The 15,328-nt window shown below is 47.5% G+C and overlaps 1 protein-coding gene across 1 annotated transcript in view; it reads left to right on the forward strand.

Moving 5' to 3' along the window:
- Positions 1-15,328, forward strand: part of NR1H4 (nuclear receptor subfamily 1 group H member 4) — a 304,378-nt gene that overhangs the window by 33,218 nt on the left and 255,832 nt on the right. The window lies entirely within an intron of this gene.

Here is a 15,328-nt window from a genome sequence, read left to right on the forward strand (position 1 = left end):
ACCCGCCTGTCATCCATCTCTACCCCATCACCAGGCCCCGGGACAACCAACCCCCCTACCCACGGAGGGGAGAAATAACAACAAAGCTGCTCCCTGTCACAGGCTCCCGGGATCCCCGTCCAGAGCAGCGGTGGTGTCCACACAATCACCACAACCGTGGGTGGCGTCACGGACAATATCCCCAAAACCCAAACCACCCCTTTTCACTCACGGGCGAGTAGCGCCGCTCGAGTCCCCGGGATCCGGCCATCGCTCGAGCCAACGAGCAGCAGCAGCCGTAGAGCAGCGTAAGCCGGACCCGAGCAGTGGGAGAGCGCACCGTCCCCTCCTCCGCCCGCGACACTTCCAGCTTGGGACTGGTGTGGAGGGTAAAGTGGATCAGGATGCGCAGGAGGAGGAGGAGGCTGAGGAGCATGACATTCCGGAGCTGTAGAGTGTGTGTGAAACCCTGACTGAGGTAGGGCCTGCAAAACTTGGTGTGTGAAGGACGTGTTCCGTCCCTCGCTCAGACTGGGTCCCAGCTTGCACAATATTAACCCAGTGTGACGTCAACGAGATGTAGCGGCCTTGCCCACATGCACTTGTCCACGTGTCTGTGGTTAGGTGGACTTTGGCTGCAACAGCGTTGTTCAGGGCACGTGTGATGTTTTGTGACACGTGGTTAGTTATGCAATGCGGGGACGGCACACCGGGAGAAATAGTGGCGGCTGTGGACCGAGTAACGTGGGACAGCTGCCACCATCAGGTCGCGGAATGCTTCTGTCTCAACCAGCCTAAAAGGCAACATTTCCAGCGCAAGCAGTCGCGAAATGTTAGCATTTAGAACTGTGGCATGTGGGGTGTTGTCAGTGTATTTGCGCCTGCGTTCAAAGGTTTGCTGAATGGATAACTGAACGTTGCGCTGGGACAAGGACGTGCTTGATGATGGTGTTCTTTCTGCGTAGGCAACTGCAGGTGCAGGAGTGGAGGAGGCTTGTTCGCAGGCAGCATGGACAGGGGATTGGCTCGCATGCACAACCAGCGAAGACGTAGCAGTGACATCAGCAAGCACTGCTCCTCGACTCTGTTGTACTTCCCACAAAGTCGGGTACTTGGCTGACATGTGCCTGATCATGCTGGTGGTGGTCAGGCTGCTAGTTTTGGTACCCCTGCTGATGCTGGCATGGCAGGTGTTGCAAATGGCCTTTTTAGAATCATCTGGAGCCAACTTAAAAAACTGCCAGTGTCAGAGTTCCGGGTTTTCCAGTTTTCTTTTGAAAGAGCTTGCCCTTTGTTAACATGGAGTTTTCTGTTCTGTTGCCCTACTTCCTGTCCATCTGTTTAAAAGCCGCCCCTAAAGCTTAGTCCAGTGCCTGAGTATACTGCTTCCTGTGTGCTCCTGCCCTGCTGCTTTTGGTTCCTGATTGTTATTCGGATCCTCTTGGAAAACAACCGACACCGACTCTGGACTTCATCTGGTATCATCTAGCTGTGCCCGGACTCCGTTTGCCGTCTTTGGTCGGCACTTCTGCCCGGTTCCTTCCGTTTAATACCACTCTGGACTCACATCACGTACGGACATTTTTGGACTTACCTATTGCCCTTTTGTGTCCCGGCTGCTGCGCATTTAGGGCTTCTGGGGTGATTGCCAGACAGTCCCTGTATAGGGGTTCGCTCTTGGTGGTCTCCCTGGGGGAGTCCGGTGCGCGGTCCCGGGAATTCCCTTTCGCTCCGTCCCTGGAAGGTATTTCCTGTATTTATGTTCTACTGTGTTTTTGTTCCGTTTATGTACATATTTGCTGGTTGCATATTATAAACGTCTTGCACCAAGAACTCGTCTCTGGTTGTCATTGCCCTAACGCAATCGAAATCCTCAATACATACAATAGTATTACAGCCAGACTCGGGAAGACCTAACATTTGTACAGGCACCTTGTGTCGTGTTGTTCCGGGGAACAGTTGCCTGACGTCTGCCTGGGGCCACCACTCTGCTTCTTACTGCCTGTTGTGATGCTACGCCTCCCTCCCCCTGTGCACTGCTGTCCTCGCTCTGCATATCCTCCTGCCAGGTTGGGTCAGTTACTGGATCATCCACCACGTCGTCTTCCTCTTCCGCACCCTGCTCCTCCTCCTGACTTCCTGACAATTGTGTCTCATCATCGTTTACCCCTTGTTGAGACACGTTGCCAACTTCGTGAGAACGTGGCTGCTCAAATATTTGGGCATCTGTACATACAATCTCGTCATGGCCCACTTCAACAGGAGCTGGCTAGAGGCCAGAATTTGTGAATGGAAACGTGAACGAACAGCTCTTCCGAGTGTCCAAGTGTGGGATCAGTAATGTCCGTGGACGTGTACTCGGCCTGGTGGTAGGAAGGAGGATCAGGTTCTGAAATGTGCGGTGCAGTATCACGGCTACTGACACTTGACCGTGTGGAAGACAGAGTGTTTGTGGTGGTGCCAATCTGACTGGAAGCATTATCCGCTATCCAACTAACAACCTGTTGACACTGGTCTTGGTTCAAGAGCGGTGTACTGCTGCGGTCCCCAAGAAATTGGGACAGGACGTGCGAGCGACTAGATGTGGCCCTTTGTTGTGGCGAAATTAGAGCTTGCACACAACCTCGGTCTCTGCCTGCACCACCATCACGTCCACTTCCTTGTTCGTTGACAACGCCCTTGCGCATTTTGCAATGCTGTGCTGATGTGTATTCACTAGACTTGTGCGTTATATCCAAGTTTTTGCAAAACTCACACAAATGCAGCGGAAAGCTGCCACCAACAGGCACACACGTGCGGTTTTTAAATGCAAGCACGGAGGCACTAAGAACCTAACAGGTCTCTATCCAGGGACAACGTGGAGCCTCCCAATTTTTGGCTGCCCTGCCTAAGGGCTATACTACAATAGACCCACTTCCTTACAATGGGCACTTCAGGTTTACAGGCCATCATGCACGTCTCTATCCAGGGACAATGTGGAGCCTCCCAATTTTTGGCTGCCCTGCCTAAGGGCTATACTACAATAGACCCACTTCCTTACAATGGGCACTTCAGGTTTACAGGCCCTCATGCACGTCTCTATCCAGGGACAACGTGGAGCCTCCCAATTTTTGGCTGCCCTGCCTAAGGGCTATACTATAATACACCCACTTCCTTACAATGGGCACTTCAGGTTTACAGGCCCTCATGCACGTCTCTATCCAGGGACAACGTGGAGCCTCCCAATTTTTGGCTGCCCTGCCTAAGGGCTATACTACAATAGACCCACTTCCTTACAATGGGCACTTCAGGTTTACAGGCCATCATGCACGTCTCTATCCAGGGACAATGTGGAGCCTCCCAATTTTTGGCTGCCCTGCCTAAGGGCTATACTATAATACACCCACTTCCTTACAATGGGCACTTCAGGTTTACAGGCCCTCATGCACGTCTCTATCCAGGGACAACGTGGAGCCTCCCAATTTTTGGCTGCCCTGCCTAAGGGCTATACTACAATAGACCCACTTCCTTACAATGGGCACTTCAGGTTTACAGGCCCTCATGCACGTCTCTATCCAGGGACAACGTGGAGCCTCCCAATTTTTGGCTGCCCTGCCTAAGGGCTATACTACAATAGACCCACTTCCTTACAATGGGGACTTCAGGTTTACAGGCCATCATGCACGTCTCTATCCAGGGACAATGTGGAGCCTCCCAATTTTTGGCTGCCCTGCCTAAGGGCTATACTATAATACACCCACTTCCTTACAATGGGCACTTCAGGTTTACAGGCCCTCATGCACGTCTCTATCCAGGGACAACGTGGAGCCTCCCAATTTTTGGCTGCCCTGCCTAAGGACTATACTACAATAGACCCACTTCCTTACAATGGGCACTTCAGGTTTACAGGCCCTCATGCACGTCTCTATCCAGGGACAACGTGGAGCCTCCCAATTTTTGGCTGCCCTGCCTAAGGGCTATACTATAATACACCCACTTCCTTACAATGGGCACTTCAGGTTTACAGGCCCTCATGCACGTCTCTATCCAGGGACAATGTGGAGCCTCCCAATTTTTGGCTGCCCTGCCTAAGGGCTATACTATAATACACCCACTTCCTTACAATGGGCACTTCAGGTTTACAGGCCCTCATGCACGTCTCTATCCAGGGACAACGTGGAGCCTCCCAATTTTTGGCTGCCCTGCCTAAGGGCTATACTACAATAGACCCACTTCCTTACAATGGGCACTTCAGGTTTACAGGCCCTCATGCACGTCTCTATCCAGGGACAACGTGGAGCCTCCCAATTTTTGGCTGCCCTGCCTAAGGGCTATACTACAATAGACCCACTTCCTTACAATGGGCACTTCAGGTTTACAGGCCATCATGCACGTCTCTATCCAGGGACAATGTGGAGCCTCCCAATTTTTGGCTGCCCTGCCTAAGGGCTATACTATAATACACCCACTTCCTTACAATGGGCACTTCAGGTTTACAGGCCCTCATGCACGTCTCTATCCAGGGACAACGTGGAGCCTCCCAATTTTTGGCTGCCCTGCCTAAGGGCTATACTACAATAGACCCACTTCCTTACAATGGGCACTTCAGGTTTACAGGCCCTCATGCACGTCTCTATCCAGGGACAACGTGGAGCCTCCCAATTTTTGGCTGCCCTGCCTAAGGGCTATACTACAATAGACCCACTTCCTTACAATGGGCACTTCAGGTTTACAGGCCATCATGCACGTCTCTATCCAGGGACAATGTGGAGCCTCCCAATTTTTGGCTGCCCTGCCTAAGGGCTATACTATAATACACCCACTTCCTTACAATGGGCACTTCAGGTTTACAGGCCCTCATGCACGTCTCTATCCAGGGACAACGTGGAGCCTCCCAATTTTTGGCTGCCCTGCCTAAGGGCTATACTGCAATAGACCCACTTCCTTACAATGGGCACTTCAGGTTTACAGGCCATCATGCACGTCTCTATCCAGGGACAATGTGGAGCCTCCCAATTTTTGGCTGCCCTGCCTAAGGTCTATACTATAATACACCCACTTCCTGACAATGGACACTTAATGTTTTGAGGCCCTCATGCACGTCTGTATGCAGGGGCATTGGTGAACCTCACAATTTTGGACTGCCCTGGCAAAGGAAAATACTACAAAGACTCACTTCCTCAAAATGGGCACATTAGACTCAAGAGGCCTTCATGTACGTCTCTTCTCAGGGACATCGGAGTGCCACACAATGTTTTCACGTAAAATCTTTCATGTATTAATCTCAAAAAGTAACATACACCAGCTCTATCTCACTATTGGGTATGTGCCCTTAACATTTCCGCCATGAAAAATCATTTTGGGGTCATTTTGGAAGGTTTTCTGGTGAGTCCGTAAAAATGGCGTAAAACGCGGACAAAATTGTTCACAGCTGTGACTTTTCAGTGATAAATGCTTCAAGGGGTCTTCCCCATGCTGTTGCCATGTCATTTGAGCACTCTTCTGAGACTTTTGTGCCATTTTTAGGGTTTCTCCATGCTGCCGGGGGGTCATTTCACAAAAATACTCGGGTCTCCCATAGGATAACATTGGGCTCGTTGCTCGGCCCGAGTACACGAGTATCTTGGGAGGCTCGGCCCGAGCTTCGAGCACCCGAGCTTTTTAGTACTCGCTCATCACTAGTGCCTGCGTTAGCCGGGAATAACTGTGCAGCCGCGAGATTCAGCCCAGTACGTGGATGATGTTGGAGGCGTTAGATGCATCAATCATCAAAGGAGGACGGCACACAGCGGCAGGAGGGGGGACAGGAGCCAAAAAAGAGCACGCACATCCGACCAGAACAGGTCATTTGCATACATGGTGGTCAGATTTTATAAAGTTATTTCTGGGGTCTGCAAGGGGAGTCAGGGAAGAAAGTGCACCTTCATAGAATGCAGCCCAGGAGCTGCAGAAGATGATACTTTTGGTTCAATACTGAAAAAACTGGTGACCAGTTCCCTTTAAAGGTTCCTTCCCATTAACTTTTTTGCCCCTAAGCCTGTGTACAGTATATGTGTATGTAGTGTACTCAGTACTCAGTGTGTGAACATACTCACCTACCACTGTTTTCTCTGGTATCCAACGCTGCTCCGGTACTCTACTGAATGATGACACCATTCTTCAGACTCTCCAGGTCACACTGTGCTCTGCGTGATGCGGAATTGGCTTTTACAATGTAAGTCTATGTAAAATCAGAACAAGGCTCCATAAGCTTACATTGTAAAAGAGACTTATGGCTCATACATAGAACATAAAGTAGGATGACTAGTCTGAAGAATGGAGACAAAACTAAGAGTAGGAGCAGAATGGAGCTGGATACTGGAAAATATGGTGGTAGGTGAGTGTATTGACACTACACTACATACACATATACACAGATTTAGAAAACAAAAAAGCTCATGGGAGGCTTCTTTAAATTATCTTCACTAGTTCTCCAGCGAACTGACCAGCAAGCCTGTATATCGAAGAACCTTTTATAATCCTACTGTAGCGTGGCACATTGCAGTATTCGTGGGCGAGGTAGTCATCCCTTGCGCCACAGCACACTACATTAAAAAGAGGGGGTCCTGGCTGGTTGTGTGAACTTGTGTTGGGTGATTACGCTTTTGTCGCATGATGCTGTTGACTTAGGCCAGCCAGGATCAGATGTTAACCAGTTCAGTGAGAGAGACGACTAGTTATTAATAAACATTGTTTTACTAAACAGCCATTGGATGAGAACTATGTACAGTAGATAGCAGGTACACAAATTCTCATTGTTACGGTGAGAACGATTGGATATAAAATAATATGAATCCAATCGTCGCACGAAGTTCGCCGAGCAAATGACAAGGCCGCTACGGGACTGGAGGATGGATACAGCAACTAAGGAAAACCCAAATGTGAATGAAGGGGATGTTTAAGGGCACACCTCAACGTGTAGCATACCCCTGTTAGCTTTACGGCTACATAGGTATTGGTTATGTGTGAAGGGAGACGTCAGACCGAGAGGTAACCCAGTTAGCGTCACTGGGAAACCGAGGAGGACGACGCTGAACCGGTGACGAACGTAGAGGGCACGTCAAGTCGCGTGAGATACCAGGTTAGTGTGACTGAGCACCTGAGGACTGGTACACACACGTCTGCCACTGGCACTGCAGACTCCCGGTCACATGCGTAGAGGGCACGACAGACCAAGAAAGTAACCCAGTCAGCGTCACTGGGTACTCGGGGACTAATAGGACAGGAGCTGGCCCTAACTGCGCCGCGTTACCAGTATATTGTGCAATCCAGTACCGACACCCTGGCCCTGCCTGTCCCAGTCCTAACCACATACACGCACCTGCCATAAATGGTGGCGCTGGAACCCAAGCATACATGCAGCCCAGTCTGCTCACTGAGCTGCAGCAATGGAGAATGACCCTCATGCCACGATGGGCGTGGTTACGGACCTTTTATGGCCGCCTCCCTGGCCCAGGCCACATGGCATGTAGTAATGATGCCGGGTGTGGCCATCCCGCGGCTGCCACGTCAGCGCTGACGTCACTGTGACCAATCAGCAGCCACCGCTGATGTCACCGCGAGCCAATCAGTGATGATGTCACGCACATGCGCAATAGCGGTAATCCTGCACTTAGTGCCTGGATAGGCTGCGGGAACCCGCATATGCGCGGTACCGGTAAATGAGCACTTAGGCTCAGGTTGGTACATGACTCTAGCCTCCTGATGCCTGTCAGATTGACACCTCGAGCGACGGGTAGGTAGTGCTGGAGAGTCGACCGATCCCAATGTGGGAGTCAATGACAGGACTGAACCGGTTCGGGACTCAGAAGGACCCTGAACCATAACACTTGTACTTTTCTTTTTCTACACAGAGCATCTCTACACAGTCTCATTACATCTTCAACCTCACTTGTTCCTCCCTCTAATACTCGTAGTCTCATATTGAGCAAGACCGCGTCTTCTAGACAGCCACGCCTACTAGTCGGACACAGCTACTCCATACACGTATATTGAGTGAGGTGGTGCCCACTAGTAGAGTTCTGGCCGGGAACATGCATATTGCACAATTGCGGTCACGCGACCTTTGTTCCAGGCTCTGAAACTGGCGAATCCGCACAGCACACAGTGCATGTGCTTGGAGGATTCATAAGTCTGCAGTCACATAGAGACACTGAAAACCTATCATATTAGACTGGGCAACCCCTTTACCGCTTTCTTATCCTAGTGTCAGACTAAACACATTTTAACACCACTACTTACACATAGCACAATTCACATTGCATATCATAAACACTTATCACATTATACATTATATATCATAACAATAACACTAGTGTTAAGGGGGAACATGGGCAATATGTCCATATCCTTACATTACCATACCTAGTGTGCTAATCGCTGTGGTCAGGTCCGATGAGTGTCGCTGGCCTGTGCTTGGCTCTTTATATGCTTTCATATTATATTCACTTGTAATGTTCATTTATACCAAAGTACAAAACTGGACACAAAAAACATGCAGCAATAGCCTCCACAATCCAAACTACAAGTATGGAAAAGATCTTGTAGCAATTCAGCCAGTGACCCCAAAGGTTGATGAGCAGCTCGAGGCCTCTCTCTGGTATCCAGTATCTACTAGTGCCTCTCAGGCTCCCCAGCTGTTAGCAGTTGCAGATACTATTGTGTAGCCGTGACACGAAGGATGTCATTGCATTACTGAAACATGGCACCAGGGTCAGAAGCATAGGAACAATATCAGTATCACCTGCGCTAGGGTTATATAACTGGGCTGTGCTGTAGAATAGGAACTTAGTGTTACCTGAACATTTTTTGGGTATGAATTTCTTTTGATTCATTGAAATTTATATTATATTTCACATGGATCATTTCAGTTATCTTTGTTTTATACAATTTTTATGGCAAACTATAGCTGAGATTATTCAGAAATCTTACCAGTCAAGGTAAACCTGAAGGACAGTCCATGGTGCATGTGAATAAGGAAGAGACTTAGCAAATCTGTATCTACCAGTTATACAGTACAACTCACAAGGATCGCGAACCGTATTTCAAAAGTGTTAACAATAGGGCTATGTTCACACACTGCATCTTTTCTTGACCACAAAGACACAACGTTTTTGGCCTAGAAAAAAGCACCCGCGGCAAAAACACATCCAAAAAACCATGCGTTTTGAAGCAGTTTTACCGCATTTTGCCCAATGCGTTTTCTATTGACTGGAAGGGCTCAAAAATGCTGGAAAAACGCAAAAAAAATCGATATGCTGCATCTAGCTGCATCATCAAAAACGCAGCCAAAAAAAGATGCACTGTGTGGACAGCAAAATAAAAATCTCAGACTTTGCCGGGGGAAGGAAATACATGCATTTGAGTGCATCTTTGTGACCTCAAAAATGCACAAAAAATGTAGTAAAAGATGCAGTGTGTGAACATAGCCTTTATATTTCAGGACATGAAAACAAATATCTAAAAGTGTATCAAAAACTCTACTCATGCTACATACTACTTACTTCTAACCAGACAACGTATCCCCTCCACACATACAGAAAAAAAATGAAATACTAGATACTAATATGAATGTTAGTAGCAATTCATATGAACTATAAATTAAATCAGTCATAATAACCTGCACATAAATTCACAGACCCCTCAATATTTTTAGGAATTTTGCGAAAAATCCGCTCTTTTAAAAGAATATGAGTAAATTTGTGGGCAGATATAGGCAGGGACAGATATACAGAAAACAAAATATATTAACACCTTAAAACACATATTAAATAATAAAGTTCAATGAACAATAATAAGTTATAGCTTTGAGGAAGAATACATTTGGGGATGTATATGACAGATCCATTCAGACTTCTCTGAAAATGATGAATTCGAGAATGAAAATGGTGAAACTCATGTCCTATTATGATCTGATGTCCGATACAAAATGGGACACAAACAAAGACGTTCGCACCCTAAGGCTATGTTCGCATAGAGTTTTTTGAGGTGGACAGATGCGACAAGTTTTTCAAGCAGAAACCGTTTCAGTAAATGTTCATTTTTTGGGGACTATTTGGATGAGTTTTGTTTTTAGCTGAAATGTTATATGTAACTTTTTGACTTGACAGCACATAGTTTGGAGAAGATGCCATCCAGATATGCTTCAAAGAAGTGACATGAAGTATTTTGTTTCACCAGCATATTTCAAAGTCGCTTTAGAGAAAAAAAATACTTAAAAAACGTTTGTATGAACAGCAGACTGGATTTCCCTTGGAAATTAATAGGATGTATTTTCCAAGTATTTTTGAAGTGTTGTTTTTTTATTAAAGATTTTGTAGTAGAATAGCTCCACTCCGCTCCACAAACTTACTCTGAACATAGCCTAAGGGTATTTGAAGATTTTATATTTCGATTTTGAAGTAGATCCCTTTCCAATCCCACATCAAATTTATTCAAGAATAATATGACACAGTTCTTGTGGATTTTGAAGTTTTAAATACCATCATCTCAGCATACCTTTTGTTTAGGGCAATGGTCCCCAACCATTATGACCTTGAGAGCCTTATTTCGCTCTAAAAAAGGGTTGTGGGTCACATCCAGATCCCCCTGAGTAGTGACATCCAGCTCCTTCCCCCCTCACAGTAGAGACACCCAAAGCTCCAATTACTGTTATGACAGCCAAAGCTTTTCAACTGAAATCACACCGAAGCAGTATACTTATATCTAAGGGTTCCCATCTTACCCCAATTCATTATTCTCGCATCAAGCACTAAAGGTACTGTCACACATAACGAGATCGCTAGCGAAATCGCAGCTGAGTCACCGTTTTGGTGACGCAGTAGCGATCCCGTTAGCGATCTCGTTATGTGTGACATCTACCAGCGATCAGGCCCCTGCTGTGAGATTGTTAGTCGTTGCTGAATAGTCCAGGCCATTTTCTTCAAAGGGGTTGTTCTGCTGGGCAGGACACATCGCTGTGTTTGACACTGTGTGACAGGGTCACAGTGACTGCTGAGATCGTTATACAGGTCGCTACTGCGACATGAATTGTTCCTGCATCGCTGGTAAGATCTGACAGTGTGACATCTCACCAGCGACCTCCCAGCAACTTACCTGCGATCCCTATCAGGTCGCATCGTTTTTGGGATCGCTGGTAAGTAGTGATGAGCGAGTATGCTTGTTACTACTCGGTACTCGCACGAGTATCACTGTACTCGGGCTACTCGGCGGGTACCGAGTAATTTTGCGATACTCGTGCTGTACGCGTGGTCTTCATCCCTGCATGTTGGCGCTCTTTTGAGAGCCAGCCCTCATGCAGGGATTGGCTGGCAGACCACTGCAATGCCACAGCCCTGTTAGTTGTGGAATTGCAGTGATTGGCCGGCCTGCACAGCGTGACCGAGCCTTTATACCGGCGGGCGCGCTGTGCTCTGCACACAGCCATCTCATATTCCATGCTTTCCACGCCCACAGGCGCCTATGATTGGTTGCAGTGAGACACGCCCCCACGCTGAGTGACAGGTGTCTCACTGCACCCAATCACAGCAGCCGGTGGGCGTGTCTATACTGTGCAGTAAAATAAATAAATAAATAATTAAAAAAAACGGCGTGCGGTCCCCCCAATTTTAATACCAGCCAGATAAAGCCATACAGCTGAAGGCTGGTATTCTCAGGATGGGGAGCCCCACGTTATGGGAAGCCCCCAACCCTAACAATATCAGTCAGCAGCCGCCCAGAATTGCCACATACATTAGATGCGACAGTTCTGGGACTGTACCCGGCTCTTCCCGATTTACCCTAGTGTGTTGGCAAATCGGGGTAATAAGGAGTTAATGGCAGCCCATAGCTGCCACTAAATCCTAGATTAATCATGTCAGGCGTCTCCCCGAGATTCCTTCCATGATTAATCTGTAAATTACAGTTAAAAAACACACACACCCGAAAAATCCTTTATTAGAAATAAAAAACACTAACAAAGTCCCTCATCACCAATTTATTAACCCCGACAAACCCTCCATGTCCGGCGTACTCCACAGTCCTCCAGCGTCACATCCAGCTCTGCTACATTCAGGTGACAGGAGCTGCAGAATACACCGCCGCTCCGGTCAGCTTCACACAGCAACTGAGGTGAGTAGCGCGATCAGCTGCTGTCAGGCAGGTAACTCACGGCCACCGCTGGATCCAGCGGTGCCGCGATTAACCTCAGTGACAGCAGCTGATCGCTATACTCACCTCAATTGCTGCATGGAGCTGACCGGAGCGGCGGTGAGTAGCGCGATCAGCTGAGCTGTCACTGAGGTTACCCGCGGCCACCGCTGCATCCACCGCTGGATCCAGGTAACCTCAGTGACAGCTCAGCTGATCGCTATACTCACCTCAGTTGCTGTGTGAAGCTGACCGGAGCGGCGGTGTATTCTGCAGCTCCTGTCACCTTCATGCAGCACAGCTGGACGCGACGCTGGAGGTCCGTGGATTACGCCGGACATGGAGGGTTTGTCGGGGTTAATAAATTGGTGATGAGGGACTTTGTTAGTGTTTTTTATTTCAAATAAAGGATTTTTCGGGTGTGTGTGTTTGTTAACTGTAATTTACAGATTAATCATGGAAGGAATCTCGGGGAGACGCCTGACATGATTAATCTAGGATTTAGTGGCAGCTATGGGCTGCCATTAACTCCTTATTACCCCGATTTGCCAACGCACTAGGGTAAATCGGGAAGAGCCGGGTACAGTCCCAGAACTGTCGCATCTAATGTATGCGGCAATTCTGGGCGGCTGCTGACTGATATTGTTAGGCTGGGGGGCTCCCCATAACGTGGAGCTCCCCATCCTGAGAATACCAGCCTTCAGCCGTATGGCTTTATCTGGCTGGTATTAAAATTGGGGGGACCGCACGCCGTTTTTTTTAATTATTTAATTATTTATTTCACTGCACAGTATACACACACACACCGGCTGCTGTGTTTGGGTGCAGTGAGACACCTGTCACTCAGCGTGGGGGCGTGTCTCACTGCAACCAATCATAGGCGCCGAAAAGCAGGAAAGCAGGGAATACGAGATTGTTTAATCTCCGGCTTTTTCAAAAGAGGAAAAGCCACCGGAGTTTAGTGAACACAGCTGTGCAGCGCCGCGGCAGTGATCGGGGAACGGTAAGTAAGAGAGAGGGGGGAGAATGACTGACAGACTGTGAGAGGGGGACAGACAAGACAGAGAGAGACCGACAGAGCGAGACCGACCGACGGGAGATAGAATGAAAAAAAAAATGACCGACATCGCTAGTAAAAAGCACAAAACGTGCGTTTTGGACATCGGAGTGCCACACAATGTTTTACGTAAAATCTTTCATGTATTAATCTCAAAAAGTAACATACACCAGCTCTATCTCACTATTGGGTATGTGCCCTTAACATTTCCGCCATGAAAATTCATTTTGGTGTCATTTTGGAAGGTTTTCTGGTGAGTCCGTAAAAATGGCGTAAAACGCGGACAAAATTGTTCACAGCTGTGACTTTTGAGTGATAAATGCTTCAAGGGGTCTTCCCCATGCTGTTGCCATGTCATTTGAGCACTCTTCTGAGACTTTTGTGACATTTTTAGGGTTTCTACATGCTGCCGGGGGTCATTTCAGAAAAATACTCGGGTCTCCCATAGGATAACATTGGGCTCGGTGCTCGGGCCGAGTACACGAGTATCTTGGGATGCTCGGCCCGAGCCTCGAGCACCCGAGCTTTTTAGTACTCGCTCATCACTACTGGTAAGTCGTTGTGTGTGACTGGGCCTTTAGACAGGTAGTACCATCCAATCTCCAGCTTACCATGCTTAATTTATCTCTAAATCTCTAGGGCCAGTTTAGGAGTTTAAACGTAAAGGATAAGCCTAGCTCAACCACTGAGGGTAGGTGCTGTTGGGGTAATAATAAATTTATTTAAAAGAGGAACCCCAGCACGCAAAGTATAGAATACAAACAAACGGAGTACATTTTTTGAAGATTTTTTTTATTTTTGATATTCTGCAAAAAGTGCCCCGAAACAGGGGGGCGCAAAACCCAACATTTCACCTACTGGAGCCTTTTAAAGGTTTTGCGTGGGAAATGTATGGGAGCAGCATGGGTCACAAATGGAAAACCATCAAGAGTTTCTTGTGCGGTGCCCCAATTTTGCAGCTTTTCAATATCAGCCAGGAATGAAGAGGCAGAGGACTGTTATGTGAGGGGTGCGCCTGAGTTAGATGTCCTGAAGAAAAAAAAAAGGAAGAGTCCACGCAGCGGGGTCACCGCTTTTGCCACTGCCACCACTGCTGCATGGGAGTCTTCCTTTTTTTTTCCTCAGGGCAGCTAACTCAGGCGCACTCCTCACATACCATTCCTCTGCCTCTTCATTCCTGGCTGATATTAAAAAGCTGCAAAATTGGGGCACTGCACAAAAACCTCTTGATGGTTGTCCATTTGTGACCCATGCTGCTCCCATACATTTCTCATGCAAAACCTTGAAAAAGGCTCCAGTAGTCAAAACGTTGGGTTTTTGTTCCCCCTGTTTTAGTGCACTTTTTACAGAATATCAAAACTAAACAAATCTTCAAAATTTACTGCTTGTGTTTGGAAATTTAGGCACATATCCAGATTGGGGCTACTCCCAATGTCACCATCTGGAGACTTGCTCTTCCTAGCTGCTTGGTAGACCTAGTGCTAATGCACTGAGCTAGCAGACAGCCGTTATCCACACATCACAAGTCCTGTGATCCACATGTGGCTCCCAATTCACAGATTAGGGACCCCTGGGTTAAGGTGATAAGTGAGCATGGGTAACTTTTAACAATAAATCCTTACATGATGTAACCAAGTTGAAGACTAAATACAGCTGCCTGGTTTGTCGTCCTTATTCCCTTATTTTTTGCTATAAAATAAATACTTCAAATCTGTTTTGAGACAGAGCAAACTTCTACATCTCTAAGGCTATGTGAGCACACTGAGGATTTGTTTCTCCAGTGAAAACACACCTCCTGGCAGAAAACGCACCTTCCTGAGGAAAAACCCCACCAAAAACGCATGTGTTTTTACTGCGGTTTGGTATGTGTTTGCTGCAGATATACCTTATTTTTGCCTGCGTTTTTTTAACATTGTCAATGGCAAAACACAGGGAAAAACGCAGAAAATGCAGAAAAGAAGTGACATGGGGTTTCTTTTTGCTGCAGAAATTCTGCAGCAAAACCTGTAAAGAAAAAAGACGCAACGTGCGCACAACATTTTGGATTTCTCATAGACTTTGCTGGGGAAGGACTGCATAAAGCTATTGAACAAAAACTGCACCAATTCTACAGCAAAAACCGCAGCAAATCCACGGCAAAAAACGCAG

The sequence above is a fragment of the Anomaloglossus baeobatrachus genome, chromosome 4 (genome assembly GCF_048569485.1).
Source record: "Anomaloglossus baeobatrachus isolate aAnoBae1 chromosome 4, aAnoBae1.hap1, whole genome shotgun sequence".
Lineage (NCBI taxonomy): Eukaryota > Metazoa > Chordata > Amphibia > Anura > Aromobatidae > Anomaloglossus > Anomaloglossus baeobatrachus.